This window comes from Sceloporus undulatus, chromosome 3, assembly GCF_019175285.1.
Source record: "Sceloporus undulatus isolate JIND9_A2432 ecotype Alabama chromosome 3, SceUnd_v1.1, whole genome shotgun sequence".
Classification (NCBI taxonomy): Eukaryota; Metazoa; Chordata; class Lepidosauria; order Squamata; family Phrynosomatidae; genus Sceloporus; species Sceloporus undulatus.
Genome location: NC_056524.1, coordinates 257,115,027 through 257,136,973, shown reverse-complemented (window position 1 = coordinate 257,136,973; position 21,947 = coordinate 257,115,027). Strand labels below are relative to the sequence as shown.

At 39.6% G+C, this 21,947-nt stretch overlaps 1 protein-coding gene across 2 annotated transcripts in view; it reads right to left on the bottom strand.

The window, feature by feature from the left end:
• The window catches only part of NLGN1 (neuroligin 1), an 892,554-nt gene that overhangs the window by 862,003 nt on the left and 8,604 nt on the right, over positions 1-21,947 (bottom strand). The window contains exon 1 of one of the 2 annotated variants that reach the window (XM_042457845.1): positions 3,570-3,620. The exons of the other annotated variant lie outside the window; for it this stretch is intronic. The gene's annotated coding sequence lies outside the window, so the exon portion shown is untranslated. Of the gene's footprint in view, positions 1-3,569; positions 3,621-21,947 lie in introns of those variants that run through there. 2 annotated transcript variants of the gene reach the window in all.

The following is a 21,947-nucleotide window of genomic DNA, read 5'->3' as shown; positions in this document are numbered from 1 at the left end:
CTGTGGAACATTTGCCCTTCCTACCTATATGTTTGCCAAACAGACATTTGGCTCACTCATATATTGTGCAGATATAAACCAGATACACACGCTTTTCAACATTCACATTTTTGCCTTGCTTCCTTAACTGACTCTGGGGCTGTACAAACCACCACAGGACGGGAAAAGGAGCCACAAAATGTAGCTCCTTTTTGCGCCCTCCAAAAGGCATCACAGTGGTACGGCTTTGTGACGTCCTTTGGCACTGCATCATCTAGATGCAGTGCCAGGGTTGCGCCATGATGCTACGCACCGTGTAGAACAGTGCGTGGCATCATGGTGCAAAGGGGAGGATTCACAGCATCTGGCGTGCAGATACTCAGCTGTAACTCCGCCCACAGGCCGGCACTTTGTTTCTCACTCACATAGCCATGTTAAAAAATGCCGGTCTGTACCGGGCCTCTGCTTCTCTTTTCTATGCATTGGTTTATTGCCCTTGTTTATAAGGACCAAACTAGAATGAAAGATTTGTCACAATGTTTGCAGAGGTACTCCAGCAAATAGTGAAAGATGTTTGCTTGCCAAAATATGATATTTTCCCCCTCAGCAATGTAGCTTGTTTTTAACATGCTGTGTTTTTGTGATTGGTCATTGGAACATGAGCTTAATGGTCAAGTCTGATTTCTGAGGCATGCATCTGTAAGGAGGTCCCCTGAATAATTGCATTAATCACAGGGACCATGCTTTGCCTGTAACATCTAGTTTGACTGTAAGTTTAGGCTGTAAGCCCTTTGGAGTAGACACTTGCATTTGCTATATTTAGCTTTAACACACCATGTATATTTATGGTGCTACATTAAAATTATTGTCTCCCTGGCTCACTACAGACCCTCTTTATTCCCAGCCAAACTAACTTTTCAGGTTGCTACCACAAACTGAACAGTTTCAGCATTCTCTTGCTCTCATGCATTTTTTTAACATTCCATAACATCTCAACACTATGGCCAATTACTAAAAGAAAAGCTATTGATAAGCACCAACTGTTTATAGTCTTATGGCTATGTGAGTGAGAAACATGTGTATGATTAGGGGGTCTGTATTTATGTATTAAAGTTATTCAACCAATACCTTAATAATTTTCAACATCCTGGTTTTACATTTTTAGTTGGTCATCTTGCAAGAGGCTGATGGATGTTCCTATTTAACCTTTTTTTCCTATGCACACTTTAGGGATAACAGCAATCTGGACCTAACACAACAAAGCACATTCACCAAAGTGAGGTAAAATTCAATTACAGAATTAATGCATTGGAGCAGGTGGTTCCTAGTGCATTTGCTGCCAGAAAGAGAATTTTGCAACCAGGTAAAATTTTACTTCCAGTGCCAAGGAGTTAATCAAAAAGCTATTACAGCTTATTACTGGTTTAATTCTGGCCTCACAAAGCATTGTAAACACTTTTGAGCTATTTATAAGCCTCGCCTTTCTCTTTCTCTCCCCCCTGTTTGTTTCAACATTAAGGTGATGGGAAAAGCATAAATAGGTTCACTTGTGTAAAACTGAACCAGATAGAATGTATACCATGAAAAACTAAGATCTTTCTCCATCCTTACCAAAAGTGGGTCCAGCCTGTACCTATCACAGTCAAATCCACTTGGTATCATCAGCAGAAAGGGACACCTTGGAGAAGTGACTACAGCTTTGAAGAATGTTCATCTCTGACCCATTCATCAACACTTCTTGGAAGCCAGGCTTTAACAACTGAATATTACATGAGGGCTCTTCCTAGCTTTGCTGTCTTCTGTAATTTAATAGCGCCAAACAAATGTAAAAGGTAGAGCAGAAAGGGGGCATAGGAAGCTGCCTTATAATGAGTCGGTCTATTGGTCCATCTAATGCAGTATAGTCAACTGACTGGCAGCAATGGCCCTCCAGGGCTTCCAGGACTTACTAGTCATACCTAGAGGTTCTTGGTGGTCTCTGGTTGTTTCCTATACAAGTATTAACCACATTCAATCTTGCTTAGCTTCAAAAATCAGGCGTACAGGATGGAATGGCGGTGTAAGGGCTTCTACAGGTTATCAGTGGATTTATCATACTACTCTACTTTTTGAAACATATATGACTTGCACATCTACATTTGGGTCAGTTTTGTGGTAGCCGAAAAGGGGCCCTCATCCTGTATCTGTTGCTCTTATACACAACCAATCTACTACTGACAGCAAACCAACTCTTTGCAACTTTGGGACAAAACAGACTATCCCAATAGAAAGGCACTGTGTCACTCCTGGGAGTACCGGATAGTGCCCACAGCAACCACAGGCTGCAGCCCCAATCCAGCACTTTGCCAGCCCAAAACGGGCCAGCAAAATGCAACTCCTAGTTAAAGCAGCAAAAAGCCATCCTTGCTGCCATGGTGGCAACTTTTAGGAGCTTCTTTGGTGTAGTGTACGTAAGCACTGCACCAAAGACATGCCATTTCACTGCCCGCCATGCAGTCAGGCAGTTGGCATAGTACCAGTGTCAGGGTGGCGTTGGGGCATGGAGCGTGCGGATGCCATGCTCCCACTCTGGAACAAGGCTGGCTTTAAACGCCGGTCTGTTTAGCCCCTTTGTTATCAAGCATAGATCCTTAACTGTCTCATTGCAGCAGGACACAAAGCAATTAAAACTTGCCTCACCTATTCCCTCTCTGATACCTACCTGCTTCATTTGTCAAGCCAAGCTGGCCTCCCTGTATCATGATATCAAATATGGAGGGGGATAGTTGCCTTATTTAATGCTTGAATGAAAACATTTAAAGGTCCATGTCCAATGCCCATATTACAAGATGGACATTTTAAAACCAACATGTGTAGCAATGTCATATAATTTCTGAAGGCCATCCTATGCGTGATGATCGCATGAATCCCATGCTTAGATGCACAATACCAAATCCACTGAGAGGAATAAACTCTGCACTGAAAAGCATATCTTCCAAAATGTTTCAGATGGGCTGATATGTTACAGCCAATCTTTCAGAAATGGTTTTTCCAAACTTCTTTGAAGTATTTGCTTCATGGACTCCAAAGCTACTGTTTTCATAAAACAGCTTCCATTTTCACGTGAGCTTTAAAGTGAATGTTTCCCTCTCTCTTCTGCTTCAAGGAAAGAAAGGTCCTTGATCTTTAAAAAGTGTAGCAGGAAGAAGGGAAGGGGAAGCTGCTCACTCCATGACCTCCACTTCCAAGTCATCTGACTCCCCAGGATCCTCATTGCTTCTAAAGCTCTGGCAATGGACTGAACTTTAAAAATAATATATCGCCAGGTTCTAAGCAACTAAATGAACAGACAAGCAGAAGTAATTGATACTGAGCCCAATTGATTTTTAATTGATAAATTTATATCTTACTTTCAACCCACAACCATCAGAGCTAACATGCAATTTACAGTTTAAATCTACCAATGCACAATTTAAAATGCAGTGAAAACAGTAACATGAGAAACTGAACCATCAAGATAGAAAACAAATATTATTTTTAAAAGCCTTTTCCAGAGAAAAATGATGATAGAGCCAAAGCTAGAAGTGATTAGACGAGACAGAAAGGCCAACCTTCTTCAGCAGGCAGCTCCTTGAAGAAGCTGCAAAATCACTGAAGGCCTCAGTTCTGGTAAGACCCTTTGGATGGCAAGGATACCTGCAGGGGAATTCATCAAATGATCTCAAGACATTGAGGACAGAGATACATTATCCAAAGTCCAAGCAGCATACCTAACCTGCTTCCCTCTGGATGTTTCAAATTTCAGTGTCCAGGAACCCCAAGCCAATAAGGCCAAAGACACATAGGACCTCTGGCCAACCCCTATAAGAAATCTCTTCCTTATGCATTCAGACGCATCTGTATATCCTGTTACATGGGAAGGAACAGGCTAACCTCTTTATGACTGAGGTCCTACATTGGCACATTGTTGTCATTAACTGCTCTCAAGCTGACTTCAATTTATGGCGACCCATTAATGAGAGACCTCCAAGCCACCCTTGTTGGGAAATGTAGTTCTTTCTTGAGGTTCGTTAGAAACTCAGGAAAGTAAGCAAGATTGTTTAATCTTACTAGCAGAGTAACAGAATATAAGGTCGAGCAGGAACAAGCTAACTAGCTCCACTTACCCACGTGTCCCCAATAAAAACACAGTCACTTGGTGTAAGTGAAAAAGAAACAAGTTTACTTACAAAATCATGTGTATGAAGAGATACACAGGTCTAACTTCATGTTGCAAGAAATATCAGGTAAAAAGGTAGTCTACATGCATCTTAGGAAGGATGCTACCTCAGCATCCTTCATCAGCTCCGGACAAAGGCTAGGAGATTAGTAGGTAAGTAGATAGTAATGGCGACTCATCCTTGCTCTTCTCCTTCAGGGAACAAAAGGTTAGGTGTCCTCATGGGTAAACAGGAAATGAGGAGGGGCAATGAGGAGGGGCTGTTAGTGAGCAATAAAATACCATAGACATGCATTACTAGAAGGTCTCAGCATGCGAAGTTGCTATATCCCAACAACCCTCTCATCAACAGCCCTGCTGAGGTCTTGCAGACTCATGGCCATGGCTTCCTTGATTGAGTCTATCCATCTGGAATTCAGTCTTTGTTCCTATTGCCTTCTACCTTACCAAACATTATTGTCTTTTCTAGTGATGTTGTCCAATGTACAATCGTCTCAGTTTAGGCATCTTGGCTTCTAGGGAGAGTTCAGGCTTAATTTGCTCTAGGGCCCATTTATTTATCGCAGTATTCATAGAAATCTTCTCCAAAGCCATATTTCAAATCAGTTGATTTTCTTCCTGTCAACTGTCTTCACTGTCTGCCTTTCACAACCACACATAGAAATGCGAAACACAATGGCACTCACAATCCTAACTTTACTATTCAATGATATAGATATTCATCTCATTGGCACACAGCTCTGCACAAACAGTTCCATGCCCTCGCTGCAATCAGCAGCTTTCAAGCCCCAGGATGGGCCCCTGCTGCTATCACTTACTAGTAGAGAAGGGAGGAAGAGAGGATGATTCAAACCATGGAGAAGCAGCTCAGTCATGGAGAGAAGAAATCAGGATGTGCTCTCAAATGGAGTGCACCCACCCTTTCCTTCCCAAAGGATGTCAGAGCAGCTGGAGCTTCATGATCTGAACTACCTCCCTCCCTTCTCCATTGGCAAGCAATGGGGATTTGATGGTTGCTGGACAATGAGAGGCTTTTGAATGGAGTGCAAAGGCAAGAGGACAGCCTTTTGTGCCTCATCCAGAAAGGGACAAGTCACTAGGATGTCAGTCAGTGTGTTTGTGTGTACTTGAAAGACAACATTGGTAGGAAACATATATCAAACATCAGGAACCTTTCAGCTCAGGAGCTGAATTCTGTTTTTTAGGGAGCTGTATTTCAGTGGTGGGCAGCATCCAAGGAGAAAGAGTGGAGCCAAATATATAGGTGCATTTCAGCTTAAAGCTCTTACTCGAATAACTAAGGAGATTATTGCACCTGCAAAACCCACCAGGATAGATGTGGGATTGAAAAGTCAAAAATGGGTGTTCTCACACGCAGCCGAGGCCAAGCAAGTGCAACCTGTCTGCAGCCTGGACCCCAGACATACTTATCCAGCTGCTTTTCAAAAACCGTAGCTTGCTGCAAGCTGCAGATGGGTTTCACTCGTCTGGCCTCAGCTGCATGTGCTAACACCTGTTTTTGTCTTTTCAGTCTCGCATCTATCCTGGTGGGATTTGCAAGTACAATAATCTCCTAAATTTTAGGGCAAGGATGACTAACCATGAAGGAGTTGGGAGCATTCCCTGTCCAGTAGTAATATGACATCACTTCCAGTTATGGCATTCAGCCTAGGAACAACTGAACTTTGCAGTTTTTATGGGGTTGGGAGGGGGTGAGTGAGGGGCAAGAAGATCCAAACCACATTTGTGGTGACTTAGATATTTTTTTTTCCTTCAGAATTTGGGGGCTGAAAATTTGGCCCAAAAATTAATTGGGTAGTTCTAGGGTCTTGGGAGGGTGGGCTACAGACTTGGGCCCTAGTGGCAAATGCAGCCCACAAGCTGTGCTTTCCCCACCCCAGCTGTAGAAGCTTTTTATTCATTAATAGGGAAAATCTATACAACTGTTCATAAAGCACCAAATGATGATGGGTTGCCTATCTGGTCCAGAGGACAAGACAAGAAATCCATGGTGGCTAGATCCAACTCCAAGCTGAGGATCTCCATCCCTGTTACATGTGTCATGGAGATCAGCCTCATGGCCAATTTGCAATTTCAAAATTTACTCCAAAACACAGGCATTGCATTTGAGCTTTGAGGGTGGTGTTCAGTGACCAATATCTGCCACCTTGCTGATACTCAGAACTTCCCACAATGAACTGTAATACTATGGAAAATTTAAAAAGGGCAGCTGCCCACTTACCAATATAGTTTAAGATGGCATTTTTTGAGGACCCTATCAGCCCTTGACTCAAACCTGCCAAAGCATACCCCTTCCCTCCTCAGCACAAACCTCTAAGTGCTTGCATAAATCACCCATTTCATACAGGCAGGTAAATCCAGTCTTTTTCTTAGTTTTTCAGGCTCAGTAGATTTTCCTTCTTTCACTCTCTTTCTCTCCAGCATTTTATCTTCCCATATTAGACATCTCCCAAGCACTCATTACTATAACATATAGGATTTCACTAGGAACATGATGGCTTGTAGTAAGCACTTGGAACAGCTCATAACCAAATTCGGTGGCAAGCTGATTGAATACAATTTGTTTAAAATCTATGAACTTGTCATCTGAGAAGCAGATCTGTTAAATCAATATCTTTTAAAGAAATATTCGCTGGCTTTTTTATTCCTCTCTGTCTGATTAACTTGTGCGTTACATTCCCATAGTCATTACAATTCCAGTTGTCTGAAGCAGAAAGGAGAAATGATTCAAAGCCCTAAAGACTACTTGTTGGCATAGCTTCCTACCAAGTCATCTCCTTCTATGGCTGTTTATTAACACTTTCCTGTTCACAGAGCTATTATGCTGGTGCAATGACTGCAATGTTAGCATTGTGTCTGAGGCCCAGGAATGAAAAAAGTATTTTGTGGGAGTTGAAATTCTTGATGAAAGCATCCATTTTGCACCTCCTGAGACTCATTGCAAGGCAAATTACACACTGCTTCCAAAGTCTGCATATTGCTAAGACTTGTGGAGACTTTTAGAGAACTAAAATACACATAAAACCCTGAGCACAATTGAAAAATGCAAATAACTAAAATGCATATTCTTGTGAAATATGGATAGAATATCTTGAATCAATGGAAAAAGAAAAATGCGTAATTATAGGAAAAATGATACCCAAGTTCAGAAATTAGGCAGGGATGAATATGAGAAACATGTAGGAATTTACATAGAAAGAAAGAAAAAACACAAAAGAAGGGGGAAAAAACCAAAGTGTTGACACAACACAGTTAAAACACTTTGACATCATTTTACCTGTAATGGCCCCATCCTTGGAATCTGGGGATTTATAGTTGATGAGTTGAGTGCTCTAGTTTTGTAATTCAAGGGAATGCACTACTAGACCTTTCTAACAGAGAATTCTAAATACTTCACCAAACCACAAATCCAAGGAATACATAGGGTGGAGTCATAGCAGTTAAAATAGTATCAAACTGGAATAAACTGTGGCATGGATATAACCTTATGAAGAACAAAATGTATGAAAAAATCAAGGTGAAATTGGAACACACAAAATGAAATGAAAACTTAGCATGTTCACACCACTAGTGAGAACTAAGCTAGATGTTACCCTATATTTGTGGTGCTAAATAGGGATGCAAGAGACAATTGGTCTTTTTAGTTTTTTAAATCTGATTTATTCAAATTTACACATTTCAGATTAGAAACAGAATCAGATGCAGTTTGCATCCAGAAATCCATTGTAGGAAGGAAAAAGGATGTGTTCTAGAAAAACAAACAAACAAAAACAAACAAGCCTCATTTATATACCGCTTCATACTGCCTAAGCAGTGTCTAAGTGGTTTACAACTGTAAGCTAGAAAATCTGAACATTCAAACATGGGCAAAAAAAAGCATTATGTGCATTTCCCGAATTTGCACAAATAAACTTTCATCAGTTATGGCACACATCCATTAATGTACCCTTTTGAAAAATGCATAGGTTATGGGATTTGTTTGGGGTTTTTTTTTTTCCCCTGTTAAAAATATCCACAGGGACCAGGAGATGGAAAAATAGAAGTTCAGAAAAAGGAGCAACTCTGCAGTAACTGGCAGAACTGATCTGCCTATACTGTATCCAACCTCACAGTAGTATTAATAGTAGCCACTCACAAACTCTGAGACTCCCTACCAAGGAGATCTAAACTGATTCCTTGAGGAAATGTTGTGTCTGAATGAAAATAATATTGTCACCTGGCAGAAGGTGACAGAAATTATTTTCATTCAGATACAACATTTGTATCCATGCAATTTTCCAGAGGATTTACAATTCCAATAAATAGCAAGCTATTATGTTCTTGGGCAGCATACCTTGCAGTAGTTGTTCCAACCCTCATATCCAATCAGGCCTTATTCATGCCCCAAATATACTATTTCTTCCTCCCCCTCCCCTTGAAGTATAATATTTCCCTCTTTAGAAACATAATGAGAAAGAAAAGTAAAAGGATAACCTGCATGGCAAAGGCCACTCCAGCATTCAGTGTGATACAATGGGACCTCCCAGAAGTAAAGGAACTGAGATGATGGAGCTATATATGAGAATTGACTTCTTCCTGTATCAGAATCTCCTGGGAGTTTAAATTAATCACACAATTCTCCTTCCTTGAGTTTCAAAATCATGTCTCACATACATTCCAACTGCTCTGTTTTGGCAGGAACAGCCCACATTAATCCTCTACTGTCCCACTTTCGCAACTACTTTTTTTAACTCATGGTGTCACCACCCCATTGACCTCCTCCTGTACCACACCACACAGAGTCATTAGTAATGTTTTTTGTACTAATGTTACTCATAAATTGGAATTCCCATATATCACTGAATGTCATAGTAACAGTGGTGACATAAAACAAACAGCAAAATTAAAACGATACCTTTAAATTACAATATCATATGCACAGCCTAAATGTATTTACATGTACATTGTATTGTGTGGTTAAAGTGACAACTTGGCAAGTTGTGGTGGATTTTACAAAAAATTAAAAAGCATTTAAAAATTAAATATATATATTTAAAAATGTGGGGCCTCCCCTTCCTCTTCCCACTGAGCCTTGCCCTACGCACGCCATGTCTTAGCATTTTAAAATGACACAGGCAAACACCGCAGCCCATTTCTGCCAAATGGTAGATGTCTGTGGAGCACTTCGCACTTCGCAAACACCCCTAATGACACCCCTACTGAAATAGCATTCCTACACTGCTATTCTGCAGTTGCACATTTTTCTTGATTAGGTATGGGGAATATCTCTCTCTCTCTCTCTCTCTCTCTTTTTTTTTTGCAGAAGCCCATATATCCTTGGAATTAATTTGTCGGGGTAACCTAGTGGTGTGCAGGATGGGGACAACCTGTTCTCTCACTCTCTGACACTACCTTCTCTCTCTGTCCAATGGCTGCCAGAGGAGTGACATTTCTTTTGCTAGAGGTCTGAACTGACTGCTGACAGAAAGCTTTTGAAATTTGGCTAAAAGCCACAAGAACTGTGGATGAAGGCTACTGGTTGTGCAGCTGGGTTCTTGCATCTGATTGAGAAAGCAGATCCATAATAATTTTGAGTGTAAACTGCACCTTCAGTTTCAATTCATAAAAACAGCTCTGCTAGCATTAAAATGAAAGTTGGAGGAACACAATGTGGAAACTGAAGAATACAGAACAAGCAAATTTGCTGATCTTTTTAAAAAATAGAATTAACATTATAGAACACAATTCCCCACCACTGTCTGCATTCAACACTTTGAAAAGGCTTATGAAAAACTATCAGAGTGCTATTGATCACAATTTGGTAACACTTGGCTAATTCACAGCTGTGTTCAGAGCTAGTATGGGAACAAATCACATACAGGTGTTATAAGAGTTTCTATCTGCAGATAAAAATTACTGATAAGAGACAAAAATGAGAATTTTGTAACCTGTGCATCTTGTTATCTTCCTTCTCTATAAGGCTGCATCTGCATGGCAAAATATATTTGATTTAACAATACTTTAACTGCCATGGCTCAAGGCTATGGAATTCTGGGAACTGTAGCTTGTTGTGGCAGGTTAAAATGGGGTCAAACCAGATTATATCTGCAATGCAGAAACAGCCAAAGAGGATTCTAAGTTTAGCAGCATAAGTGTATATGTTTACTCGGTAGTACGCCCCACTGAGTTAAATGGCACTTGCTCCTGGGTAAATGCGTATAGGATTGCAGCCTTAGTTATTTAAATCTGGCAGCAGAACTTTTACTGTCATGAACTGAGAAAGCAATGCATTTCATACTTGATTTAGCCCAAATATATGAAATTGGCAGGCATGCCTGTCCATTTCTAAACTCACTGCAGAGAATAAATTAGGCAATTCTGATTTCTCTTATCAAGTACAACATAACCGGGACACTCAGAGTTCACTGGAGTCTTTCAGTACAGCTTCAGTTCTGCTCTGCACTATTGAAGTCAGCGACAGACTTGCCAATGACATATGAGAGCAAAGGATTAGGAGAGGATTGTAAAGAGACGTCTGTATGCGACAGTAATACTTGTGTCCCCTATGGACAGGATTTCTATAAGAGCACAGCATGCTGGGTAAATTATGTCACAGCCATCTAAATCTAAAAATACATTGCTCAGTCAAGAAATATCCGGCTCCAAAACCTTAAGAAAATAGGTTGAAACCCACACAGTTATTATTTGTAGTCTCTGGAACTCTAAGGTGTGTGTGCTTTTTTGTGCATATAGATACATATATAGATATATATAAAGATGGATATAGGTGCGGAGTCTAAGAGGAATGAAAACCTCAGACAGTGAAACAAAAGAAAGATGGAAGGCATTATTTAATTAACAACATAATTAATTAGTTGAATGTATATCCTGCGTTCTTCACAATATGGGATTCAAAGTGGCTCATAATAATTTTTAAAAGATCAAGCTAAAATATTAATTTAAAAAATAATTAAATCAAATATTATTTTAGAAACATGGTTAAAACAGTTTAAACTGTTTAAAACATAATTACAAGTAAAGGATTTAATTCTCAGTGAACAGATAACACTTCCAAACACAGCTTTTCCCAGCTTGAGTTCCTAGATGTTGCTGGACTATACAGCTCATCACCCTTAATATGACCAACAGTCAGGGACAATGCATGTTGTGGTCTAACATGTGGAAACCTTAGATTGGGAAAGCTTTCCCTAAACTGGAAGCCATTTTCTCTTTCATAAGGGCTGAATGAATCATGAGACAGTAATGTCTCCAAAGCCCCCTTTTCTTTTCTTTAGAACAGAAGTTGCAGTGGTTTGTTGGTTGGTATTATTTTGTTTAATTTATTGTTGTTTTAACTAGTTATTGTGGTTTTAAATTAGATATGTAGTTTAATAACTTTTTAAGGGGGGAGGGAAATATATTGTTTTTATGTTGTATGTTATTTTAATGTTGTAAACCACCCGGATTGGTTCACCACAGGGCGGTATATAAATAAAAATTTATTATTATTATTATTATTATTATTCCCACAAAACAGATTTGTTTTCTAATGAGACTAGTATCATTCAGCTTGAATACCCAAAATGTCCTTGTCTGAATCCTAATCCCTATTGATGTCCTTGTGTGCCTTCCAGTCATTTTCTGATTTATGGCACACCTAAGGTGAATTTATCATGGGATTTTCTTGGCAATATTTATTCAAAGGGGGCTTGTGTTTGCTTTCATCTGAGGCTGAGAGAGTGTGACTTGCCCAGGGTCACCCAATGGGTTTCTGTGGCCAAGTGGGATTTGAACCTGGGCCTCCAGATTGCAGCCCAATGTTAGAACCACTACACCACAAATAACAGTAGTCTCTCCTTCTCCTTTCTCCAGTATGGTCTAAAAGAGCTCTTACTTTTAGACCCTCTGCAACTCATCACATCATCCTGACAAACTGTGGTTAATCTTAAATATAGTTTGCTAAGAACTTAAGGGAAAAAAAGTTGGATCATTCGAAAGGCTTATCTGATCCCAAACTCTTTTTACACTGCAGCCAATCAGTTGTATCTGAAAACCCAGAAGATCATGATTGTAACTTCACCTTCTATCTCACAGTCCTTAGCAGCAATACACAGAGGCATGCTGCCACTGATACACGAAGGTGATATATCTCTTTCTTGACTAGTAGCAATTGATGCCCCCATCCTCCATGCATTTATCTCTTTCCCTTTTATAGCCATCCATTTGCAGCCATAACTGCATAGAATGACAGAGTTGGAAGAGACCACAAGGGCCATCCAGTCCAACCCCCTTCCATGCAGGAACACATAATGAAAGCACTCCCAACAGATGGCCATCCATCCCTGTTTAAAAACCGCCAAAGAAGAAGATTCCACTATACTCCAAGGCAACATGTTCAACTATTGAATAGCTCTTACTGTCAGGAAGTTCTTCCTAATGTTGAGGTGGAATCTCTTTTTCTGCAATTTGAATCCATTTGCTTGACGGCCTAGTAGTCTCTGGAGCAGCAAAAAACATCTTGGCGTGAATTCTATAGCTCAACAATGCACCATGTGAAATAATACTTCCTTTCTGTTCTGAATCTCTCCTCATTTCAGCTTGAGTGGCTGATCCTGTATCATAATATTATGAGTTCTTGTTTCATGTCTTCAGGTTAACCCCAACTTACATCACAGTTTTTCTTGGCAAGATATATTCAGAGGAGATTTGACATTGCTTTCCCCTAAGGCTGAGCGTATATGACTTGCCCAAAGTCATCCAAAGGTTTTCCATAGCTAAGTGGGGGTTTGCATCCTGGTCTTCCAGAGTCCTAGTCCAACACTCCAATCACTTCACTCTGCTGCTTCTACCTATTTTCTTCACACCGCACATTATTTGATATTACTTCTAAGCTGAACAGCCCAAACATTGCAAACTTTCCTCATGGGGGAATTGCTTCAATCCAGTTGTGAGGTGGCTCCACAAACTATAGTTATGACTGACCACAAATCAGGAAAATCCCATTCTTGAAAAACTGGGAGAGAAGCCTGGGTTGCATATGGGCTGCATACTGCCCAGCAATGAGTGAATGCAATAAGATCTGCCTTAATAAAGTTACATCCCAGGTCTATCTCAGCAGTGAAGCTAATGCAATAATCTCCAAGTATAACTCGAGTATCCCTCATCTGGAATTCCAAAGTACAAAATACTCCAAAATACAAAACTTTTGGAGCTACACACCTGTACTGTATTTGCAAGGCTGGAATGAGACACAGCTGGAAAGAGACATAAGGATCTGTGAAATGGCAGGAGACATGGATTCGTGCCAAACACCATGCTTGATTTCTTGCCATTTCACATATCTTCAGTCTCTCAACCTCATTATGTCTCATTATGTATATGCAAATCCAGGTATTTCAAATCCCCCCCTCCCAAAAATGTAGAATTCTGGAAGCTGTAGCCCACAAAATAACTTTGTCAAACTCTGAGAATAGCACACAGGTATAGGACTCAGAGAGTCCAGTTCATGAAAGTGGAAATCTATTCACAGTCTGTATAGCTTAAAGAGTTCAGGCAGGGGCAAGACATGGAATATGTACATTTTAGACTACAAATCCCAAGATCCTCAGTGGTCATGCTGATGGGGGATTCTGGGAACTGCTTTCCAAATTTTTCCAAGAAATGTGATGAATATTTAGGTCACACTAGATTAACCCTTTTTGTAATAGACAGCCCTTTTAGAAGATATTAGTACTTATTAAAATTCTATCTTAAAACAAGGTTATATTGTGCATATTATTTTTAAATGAATGACAATGGTATATCAGTCACAGTTATTCAAATCCCAAGGTGTTTTTTTAAAGGAAAAAAATGTTTATTTCCTTCAGCCACTGAAAGTGTTGAATAATCATCTCCACAGTTTTCCTGATGAAATGTAAGTACAATTATCTTCAGCTCCTCCCTATCCAATATTGGGTCTAGCCCCTGCTATGGATCATCCCATTGATTAAAATTTGTTATTTATTATTTGCCCGTTATCATCACAAAAGATTTTTTTTTCTACCAAGAGTTGAGCAAGTGGCTCCCTCTGGTGCCAAAACCTCTATCAACCTCAGAGAATTTATTCTTCCAATTTCATATTACACAGGCATCATATGGCAGAATCTGGACCAAGAATTAAACTTTAAAAAAAAAAAATCAAAGAATGTACTTATCAGACCCATTATTTTTTAAAATGGCATATCAAAAAATTCCATTGATTAAAAGTAATTGATATGTAGCACTGCTTTTATTTGATTTGATTTTTTTAAAAAAAAAATAAAAACTCACATGAAAATGTTTGTTGTCATGCATAAGAGGACAGGTTGGGGAAGAAGAAACTTTAAAATATGATACAGTAATAAATTATCATTCAGTTCCAGGATGTTTTCAAACTTTTAATAAAGCAAACCCTCTACACTTCACTCTGTATGTTCACTGCATATCATTATTTTGAGATGACAACGCCCAGGATTTCCCAGCTAGCCAGATTTTGGCAGCTGGAGGGTTCTGGGAGTTGTAGTCCAAACTGGTTTTCCCCCCCAAGCACTGCTTTTCTCATGCAATGCATGTACAGGTTACCACTCTGTTGACACCTAAAGCACTGCTGTCCTCATGTGTGGTATCAGAACTGATTCCTCTCTAGTACATCTGTATTTGCATGTGTGCAAAGAAAAGCATCATTCATATATATGGCTTGTGTGTGCATTAAGAAAATAGGAAAAATAGTCCTTTCTAGTTCCAACAGATGCAATAAAATGTTTCAAAACTATGTATCTATTCAGACTAGTTAGGCTGCATTCTCATCTACCATCTAAGTAAATGCAAATACATAGCTGGATATCATTTGCTAATGGCACAGGTATGACTATGCCAGACTTTCAGTTTCACATTAAAATTCCCATGCAAGGGCAAAGATTGAAGAGAAATGCTCTGTGATGCCTGAAGATCTGCCATCTCACTTAATCAGCAATGGTTGGTTTGTCTATGGGATTTAAAAAACAAATTAGAACAGAAGACTGTATAGTTTGCCTAAGGGGAAATGAAATATTTCAGATGCTGCTTTACTATCCACAAACCTACACACACACACACAGGTAATGTTTAAACATTCATTCTGAAGATATAAGGATGCTTTAAAAATGAAAACACAGATTTTGGATACTGCCCAATTTGGGCTGAAGATGTCGCAAACGTGAGAAGACATTTCTCTTTTCTCTTTTTTTTTTCTCTTTTTTATTTGTGTCTGTATATTTCAGTCTTATAATAAACAAATTTTGGGTCATAGGGCTGGAAAGGACCACAAGGGCCAACTAGTCCAACCCACTGCCATACAGGAATACGCAATTAAAGCACTCCCAAGAGATGGCCATCCAACCTCTATTTAAAGAAGTTCAAAGGAGAGCCTACTTGCAAGGTTGTTTATTCAACTGTGAAACAGCTCTTACTTTCAAGAACAAAATGATTATCAGTTCTAGTGAATAAAACAGAACAAAACAAATCACTCCAAAATGATAAAGGAAGCCATTTATTTTTTGTTGTTTGTTTTGTATTTTTGTTTGTTTATTTAAAATTGTGTGTCCTACATTTCTTTATAAAGAAACACTCAAGATGGCTAATGCAGCCCAAATAAATCAAGCAGAGTAACAGTTAGAAGGAAGAAATTTGCTTTAAAACGCAGGTAAATACTTTCCAAAGTTTAAACATTTGAAATTATTACTATATCAATGGATAGACATAGACATGAATTTGAGGGGGCATCTATTACTTTGCAGAATAGTCACAAGATTATACTTTGTGAACACACACACAGACAGCTCTGTATTCCCAGTTGTCATATATTACATGCATGTTTCATACATTATTTAGTCTAATCATCCAAATCAGTCTATTCAGCTTTACTCATTTTCTGTTTCACTGAATTAATCTTTTCCAAATTCAGTCACCTTTTACTCAAAGCCTGAGTTCCCAAGCTTCTCACTTTCCTCCTGGCTAGACAAAGATCTGAACTGGCCCAGCAGGGTCAGTAGCCAGCACTGCAAGAATTGCGTGTACAGAGGTTATGATTGATTCTGAGTTGAAAACCAGTGTGAACTAAAAAAACTGGAAGGCTGAGAGAATGGCTAAAGGATACATAAAGACAAGGGTAAGGTGTCAGAAGTCCAGTGCAATCAATTCCTCTCTTTTGGCCTTGAAGGAGCACTTTCAAAGGCAGGCATCATCTCAGGAGTCCAATACCAAAAAAAGATCAATATCCATGAAGCTGTACTCAAATGACGATGCCCAAAGAAGAATGCTTAGTGCATACCTAGAAGGCAGCTCAGTCCTATTCAAACAAAGGGAAGCAAATGACTATTCAACTTTTACTTTTCCCAGGAGCTTAGCAGTCAAAGTGGAGTTGTGACAGAGCTTAGCCACTTTATAAGGAACAGGGTGAAACCATGCTAATTTTGGACAAGTGACATGAAAGAAAGCCATCTGAATTTTCTGTATCCTGCAGTGATCAAATGAAAGAGCAACACTGGTTAGAGCTTGTCTGAGTTTTAAACATGGTACTCCACTTGGCATATTGGATAACCACAAATTATCTGTTCATGACTGCTACAAAGTTTTACTTAGACGTATCTGGACTATTTATTTTTATTTAAGTACTTGTTTATCACCTCTTGGCCTTCTAAAACTCCTAAGGCAATGAACAGAAAATATAAACAGATACAGAAAAGAATATATTTAGAAACAGAACAAAACAAATTTTAAAACATTTTTTTGAAGTTAAAAACATCAGAAAAGCCAACCCTGGTTTTAAGGGCCAAAGGCCTGTATGAAACAGTCTCAGCTGCCCACTGGAAGCTCAGAAAGCAGGGAGTCAGTCTGGCTTTCTTTGGGAGCATCTTCCACAGTTGGAATACTGCTTGTCAATCTTGAATCTTAGGGTGACAGGAACATAGCAGAGCCTCTGCTGTAAATTTCAAACTCTTTGTAGGATCATATGGGGAAAGTCAGTGTTTCAGATATCTTGACCACAAACTGTTTAGGGCTTTACGCATCAAAATCAACACATGGAATTGAATTTCAGAAGCAGAATGGAAGCCAGTACAGTTGGTACAAGACAGGTGAGATGTGGTTTCTAAAGCAGACACCTCACAACAATCTGACCACCTCATTTTGCACTAGCTGTAGCTTCCAAACGCCTTTCAGAGGCAGCCCCAGACAGAACACATTGCATTAATCTATTTAGGATATAATTAAGATATGAACCACTGTAAAAACCCTCCTAAGAGCAGCAGACTTATGGTCTACTAGGAGATTTAGGTTCAAGTACTTCCTCAAATTGTTAATCTTTTGAAGGAGTGCAATCTTATCCCAAATAGTTTATAATCCCAGTTCTGGATTAGCTTTCATACTGACCAACAGAACTACTGTCAGACCTCAACTGCATCTCAGTTTATTGACATACATCCACTCATCACATCATCCAAAACTATCATAGCCTCCTTGGCATCCATTGCAAAAGAAAGACATGTTTGTATATCACCGGCATACTGATTTCTCCCAACCCCAAAACTCTGAATGACATTTCCCAGTGGCTTCATGTAGATGTTAAGTCTACATGAGGGGACAGTACTGAGCCTGTGGATTCCCACAGGATAACAGTTATCAGTCCTGCAGCACCAGCCTGTGGGAATATGCAACCAAAAAGAACCAAACCATTATAAAATAGTGCCTCTAAATCCCACATCAGCAAAAGTAGAACACATCACCATGTTCAGCAAACTGAAACTCATCCAACAAAACTGTACAAGTGCATGCCTCAGTTACCTCCCTAGAATCTATCTTTAGTGTACAGTCCATGTCAAAACAGATTAGAATAATTTTCTTTGCATAATATTTTGTGAATTCATTGCAACAAGTTCCTGAAAGCTTCTCCTCTGCACTTAGAGATCTAAGAATAACCCTGCAACAATGTGAAAAATGAGTGCTGGGCATGATTGTACTTACGAGATAAAGGCAGCAAAGAATGTTTTCTTTGATACCCACACTGCTATGGAATATGGTCTCAAATGAGGTCTAACCTTTGTTCACTTGGATGTGTCCCAAATATTTCTTCACTACTTCTCATTGCCCTGAGGTCTTCAGAAATACAAAGAGGCCATGCTCTGCAAAGTACATTTAGGAGCAATCATGTCAATTGTCCAGGTCATTCTATCACTGCATAGACCAACCAGAGTGTCAATGTGATCACCAGCTCTAGCAACTAGAAAATCCCCCAGCACATCCATTAGCTTCAGGGAGAAGGTCATATTAGGTGTCCCAGCAGATCTAAACCTTAATAAGTAGTGATCTGTCCATGCCAACACTTCTATCTATGGATCACCCTCATCCTGGTCAGAAAAAAATGGTAGAATGTTATGTCCTGCCACATGTATAGGATGAGATATCATCTGAGGCAGGGCTATGGTTCCTATGAAATCCTGCGCTAGTCATAATGAAGCAAGAATGTTAACATTCTTCCAACTCAATGGCCAGAATCAATTATTAAATGGTGAGTTAACAGGAAGCTAAATCCAATCATTTCAAGTGGCTCTACTCAGGACTAATAATAAAATTTTGAGGGAGATCAATACCATTTCTGAGCCCTTCTTTATCAGTGCAGGCATTGAGACAGCTGGGCAGCAAGATGGGCAGTACACAAATAGAATCACAATTTGGTAGCAATGTCCGATCACCAAGTATACACACAAACCTTGGAAACTGCTCAACACAGGGATGGACTCATAATAGATCACCATGTATATCAAGTTAACACCTCCCTCTTTTCTCAACCATGTTTTAGTCACACATGCAAGGCCAGCTTGTTTTTCCAGAATCAAAACTTGGTTGAAATAGCTCTTCCAAGTCACTGACTTAGAAGCATTCCACTAGAGCAGCTAGAAGTCTGTTGGCTGGATGCTGAACCAGATGGAGAAACAGATAAAAGATGTCTGCTGTTTGAAAGGAATTGAAAGTGTTTACCCATTCACAGTAAAGGCAACACTTCTTACATTTGCTCTGCCTGTTAGTGACTCTAACAGATAGCTAATTGTCACTGGCTACCTCTTATTGTCATGTCACCCTTCCATGTGACTGATGGAGCAACGCTCAATTACCTTCACTTGCCTTCACTGACATCACCAGCCAAATCTACAATCATGCTGTGATGTTATCTCATTCTATGTGAGTCTACAATTGGCTGGGATTGCCCATATGAAGAAACCAAGAAGAAGAAAAAATTAAGGAACAAAACTGATGCTGAAACAGAAAATGTCTGGGAAAACAATGGCAGCAACCAGGGTTTAAAGGAAAAGGAATGTCATAGTAAAAGTTTAATATTATACCATTTTTCTGAAAGTAGTGTTTTCCCGCACCTCAAAACTAAAATGAACTAATATTTGGCAGATTTTGATTCTAAATCTGTCATAGCTCACTTGTTACTTGCTCCCACAATGTGCACTTTACAGATGTCCACCCCTCCCATAGCCTGAAGGACACCTCTTGAGTTGAGAAGTTTGCATTAGCTATTTGCACATAGCTTAGCCTGGTGAGTTGATGAATTTTAGAGAGGCCTCTGAGTGCCCCTGGAACATGAGCAATAGCTAACAATAAGCACTGCTGAATAGATCTGAAGCTCTTCTCCCCTAACAGAGTGACTTTTCATTTTCACTGTACCACCAATTTAACAATAAAAATTGCCAGCCAGATATGGCTTTCACTGGAGTTTCATCTGCAGTTAAGCCCCTTTTAACTTTAATTTTCTAATAAATATGCTTAATTAGAGGCACAGAGGGTATTTTCTCCCTAATTCTTTTTTGAAGTTTTTTTTTAAGTTAAACATTTCTCAGCTGGAGGTGAGACTTTATTGAAAACAGCGAGATAAGTTAATTCTGCCAAAGAAAATGCTGAACACAAAGGGAAATATAAGACAAGAAGCAGTCAACATCAAATAACACCAACTAATAGGGAGCCCTTATTGAGAGTAATTGCATTAAGTTCTCTTTATCTGAAATGCTTAAGTCTACTGAGTAACAGAAATTAATGGAATGAAACTTTAAGAAGAGAGGGGAGTATTGTGCATTAATTTAGATGATGTTGCATAGTATCTTTGTCAACGCCGCATGTTTAAACATTGTGTACCTCCAACAGACTTCAAAAAGAATGTGAAAGCAGTTTCCTGCTGGATAGCCAGCAGGAGCTATGGATATTTCCCCCTTGTCCTACAGAACAGTATTCTATAGTTTAAAAACAGTAATGAGGCATGCTTCTAGATATGTAGCTTGGACTGAAGAAAGATGGAGCATTAGAAATCTGGAGGGAGTTATTAATGTCCCAAAATCCCCATACCCTGCAATGAAGTTGCAAGACAAGAGATAGTATATAATATAAATAAAACCCAGAAGGTTTCTGAAGAGAAGGTGGTTGTAAGAACCTGCTGCTTATCTCTCAGTTCATCTTGGCTTCCAGGAAGAATTCAGGCTTGATCTGTTCAAGGTTAGAACTTTGGGCAATAGCTAGTTTCAAAAATGCAGTAAGTAAGGGTAACAGGATGTATAAAAGTAGGGGGGATAATCCAGTGAAGCTGAACAATGGGAAATTCAGAGCAGGCAAACCTAAGCACACAGTGTGGGATGTGTGATCATAAAATATTGTGTGATGACCACTAACACAGTTTAAGGATAAGACATACAAATTCATGGAAGATAAGACTACCAAAGGTCATGAATCAAAATGGCTATGTGAACATTCAAGATGAGACAAAACGTCCTTCTATATACCAGTTTCTGGGGAATAGCAGGAAGACATGGTTATTGTCCTCATGTTTTCTTTTCAAGCTTTTTAAAAACATCTGATTGGCAACTACAGGAAAAGGGGATGTTGTACTTGACAGACCTTTGTTTTGATTAAACAGCTGTCTTCTTGTCAGAATATCTTACAACTGGAAGGATCCACAAGAGCTACCTAGTCCAATCACTTCCCATGCCATGCACAAATTTACATTAAAAGCACTCCTGAGACATGGCCACCCAGCCTCTATTAAAAAACCTCAAGGATCACAGTCCACCACCCTGTGAGGTAGTCTGTTCCACTGTCAAAGAGCTCTTACCATCAGGAGATTGTTTAGGTGGAATCTTTTTTCTTGTATAGAAACTATTACTGTTTTGCATTTTAGAGGCAAAACAGACAACCCCAAAGGGATGGCTTGAAACTGCCCCTGAGAAAGCCAAGTTGGGGCTGAAGCAATCACATGCCATGGCCCCAATTCCCCTTTTGCTGGCCCAAAAAGAAGTGGCAAAATGCTGTTCCTTTTTGCACTGGCAAAAAGTAGGCTTTTCCCACCCCGCGGTGGCTTTACAGTGGTCCTGCAATGTGCAGCATGTAAACACCATGCTGCCGGAGCACCCAGAATCTGGCCCACATCTGGGCAGCCGGGCAGCCTCCAGGTGTCTTGGGTGCATGTGGCGTCTAAATGCCATGCTGCCAAGCCATCAGGAAGCCAGCGTTTAGAGCCATTCTGTTTTGCCCAAGTCTCTGTAGCAGAATGAAACCAGCTTGCTTCACCTTCTACATGACATCCCTCCCAACATTTAAAGATGTCTACCCAAATCACCTTTCAATCTTCTCTTCTCCAAGCTAAACGTATCCAACCTTCAAATCTATTCTTCATAGGGCTTAGTTTATAAACCTTTACTATTTTGTTTATCCACCTGTGGATACATTC